A 3,690-nucleotide genomic window follows, 5' to 3' on the forward strand; every position below is an offset into this window, starting at 1 on the left:
ATAATAATTCTAAAAACAGAAAAGAAAAGTGTTGGAGAGGACATAGAGTCATTGGCATCCTTGTATATTTCTGATGGGACTGTAAAGTGGCACAGCTATCATTAGAAGCACTTTTGTGGCACCTCAAAAAATTAAATATAGACCCAAGCCAGCAATTTGACTACTACATACATACCAAAAAGAATTAACAACATACACTCAAATAAATACTTGTACACCCATGTTCATGGCAGAATTATTCACAATAGCTTTCAAAAAGGTAGAAACAACCCAAGTAGCCATCAATGGATATACAAATCCAGTCTCTACATGTAATAGAATATTTTCAGTCATACAAGGGAATTACTGATCCATGCTACAACATGAATGACACTTGGAAACATTATGGCAAATAAAAGAAGTCAAATACAAAGGGTCACATATTTTATGATTTCACTGATATGAGATAGAATAGATAATCCACAGAGCTAGAAAGCAGCTTGTAGCTTCTGGAGTTGTAAATGGGGAGATTGAAGAATAATTGCTTAGTGGAATGGAAATGTTTTGGAACAAATAGTCGCACCATGTTGTGAATATATGAAATACCTTTGAATTGTTTACTTTAAATTCATTTTATATGAATTTCACCTGGAAAAATTTTACAAAACAGAGAATTTGATTCACAAAATCAGGAGTGGTCCTGAATTCTATATAGACCGAATTACTCATTTGGAAAGCATTCAGGCCTCCTTGTAATAGAAAGAAACATGTTTCCAAAGAGTCAGCCTGAAGAAATACGTGAATAGCTTGTGGGACCTTTCCATCCACAGCCCAGCCATGAAAGCTGTGGTGGGACAGGGGGAAGTCTCTTTTGTCTGCATGTTCCTCACTCTCTCAGCCCATCCCATTCCCCCAGACGGGCCCCACACGACCACCCTGATGTCTGAGTTCATCCTCCCAGGAAGTCTCAGGCATCTTGCATGCCTTGAACCTGGAACTCTTCCAAGTGATAACATACAGTACACAGTCCATCAGTAAAGCAGTAAATCCATTCCTGCGGTGGGGACTCGCTTCTCCTGATGCATCAGGCTCAGATCAACCACTACTGCCTTTGGGGAGACTCCCCAGTGTCCTTAGGAAGCAGTCTCCCTTCTCAGTGCCAGCTTGACTTGTTGATTCTATCACTCTCACTTTTCTAGACCAGCTGTGAAAAACTATTGTCCAGCAGGGCGCTTGATAAATTTGCACGACGAACATCAGTGTAATGTATCTAGATGGAAATAACTGTCAGGTAAAGTCATGTCTCAATTCATTAAAGGTATATTCATTCCTTGGCAATACATCCATCAGTGTCTCTGTGTTCATGTAGGGTGTGTGTGTGTGTGTGTGTGTGTGTGTTGGGCAGAATAGATTTGCTTGTGGAACATGCTTCCTAAACATTGGTCTAATCATCTCACCAGATGATCACCTGTTCATGCCTGTGGACATGTCAGTCTTGCTGCCACAGAATCTCTGCCCCTTAGAGAATGTAAATTTGTCATTGAGAAATTAATCAATGTAAGTTAATTCTGCCTTCACAATAACCTGGAAGCTGTGTTAGCTGAGGCATCTTCTTGAGATGGAGGTCAGGGGCATGGTGAGGTATTTGAACAGTCACAGGTTTCTGGAGATATAAAGACACCAGGAGGACTCAACAGGAGCAGGTAAGGGAAGCCACCTGCCAGTCTGCACCTGGCTGTGATCTGTCACTCCAGACAGGCTAAGACGGTGCTTAGAAGCAGTCGGCTCCTGCAGCATTATTCACAGAGAGAGAGGCAACAGGAAATGGGAATTTGATAACAGCAAGAAAGGAAGCGCAGTCAGTAAAGGAAAATTCTTCTTCCCTCAATCCAGAGTCAACCCAAGTTCATTTGATTTCTGACCAATGTCTGATGGTTCTGGAAGTGAACTCAGACCTTTCTGTGGGTATGTCTGGTGGCAATGGGAGCCTAGAAGGGCAGAAGACTAGCAGGCTCAAGGCTGAGCTGGAACATTGGAGCACAAAGGCAAGCACTCATCCATGGTGCACCACAGGACTCAGCCAGGGCCGTTTAATCAAAGCTGAAATTTCAGGTTTGAAATATTCCAAGATTTGTTCTGCACTGTATTTGTTGATGACCTGCACCTGTCCATAATACTGGAAACCATACGGTTGTATGGCTTCCTCTTACCACAGAGTTGACTGTTTTTCCCCTATAGGGAAAAAAAAAACTTTAATAAAGTTTTTAAAGTTGAATAAGAAAAGACAAGATAAAGTTGAAGTCACTCAGGTGAGGAACACCAGGCAATATGAGCTAGTGATGAGTGAATGCATTGTTCATACACAAAATTAAGTCTGTAATAAAGCTGACAGCAAGCCAATCACTTCCCTATCACCATGTGATTATAATTATAAGCCCTGTCAATATTATTCCCTCTCAGCTTAGGTCATTCCCCTGCCCCTACCCTCATCCTACTTGGTAAACCATTGCTTTGAATCTATGATCATATTTAGCATATTCCTGAACTCCTGAACTGCTCATTGAAAAATATTTTGGAAATTACTTGTTTATTTATTTGAGAGACAGATAGATAGACACACACATACAGGGAGGAAGGGAAGGAGGCAGGAAGAGAGAGAGAGGGAGAGAGAGAGAATCACACACTGGTTCATTCCCCTAATGTCTGCAAAAGCCAGAGCTGGGCAAATCTGAAGTCAGCAGCTGGGAACTCCAATCAGGTCTCCTATGTTGTTGGGAAGGATCCAACATAGCAGACATAGCCTGCTGCCCTCAGGGGTGCACATTAGCTGGAACATGGAGTCAGAAGCCACAGATGAAAATTAAACCCAGGTACCGTGATATGGGATGTCAGTATTGTCATCAGTGGCTTAACTGCTACACCAAACACTCACCCAATGTAAAGTATTTCTGAACACAGAAATAGAATTTTAAGGTCAAAAGAGAGCTTAGATATTTATCTATTTAATTTTTCCCTCATTGCTGTTGTCCTTTTTAAGCATTTTATTGAAATACAGTCTACATACCATGGAATGCACACAAGGGTACAGATAATGAGGATTTTTGTCATCTGACCACACTCATAATAAACACCCTAATTAAGAACAGAGCTTACGCGAGTCCTTACTATCCCTCCCCCTCTCCTTTTTTAATGTGTGAATTAAGAATGTATTATCATTTATATGGCGTGACTCCGTGAAGCACTATTTATAACTATATAAAATGACCATATTCACCCAATTTTTATATACTTTCTGTACATTAACTGCCGCAAATAAGTGAAAACAGAGCCTTGTCTTTTGAGTCTGGCTTATTTCATTTAGCATGATGTTCTCCAGCTGCATACATGTTGCAAATGTCAGACTTGCTTTCTTTTAATGGCCGAGTAATATTCCACCATGTGCACACACCACCTTTCCTTTATCAGTCATCAGCTGCTGGACATGTAGGTTGATCCCATATCATAGCTACTGTGAACTGAGCTATGGACAAATACCATGTTTTTCCTGATCTGTGATAACAAACAGAGCATCTAAAATGTAATGTATACAAGTGAAACTGACATTTTGAGATTCAATAATTGTTTGCAACTCTTGTCTGTACTGTTGAGGAACAGTTTATTTTTCCTCATTCTATCTGTTGAACTCTTACTGTAGGGTTAATCTTATGAGTA

The sequence above is a fragment of the Oryctolagus cuniculus genome, chromosome 9, assembly GCF_964237555.1.
Source record: "Oryctolagus cuniculus chromosome 9, mOryCun1.1, whole genome shotgun sequence".
Taxonomy (NCBI): domain Eukaryota; kingdom Metazoa; phylum Chordata; class Mammalia; order Lagomorpha; family Leporidae; genus Oryctolagus; species Oryctolagus cuniculus.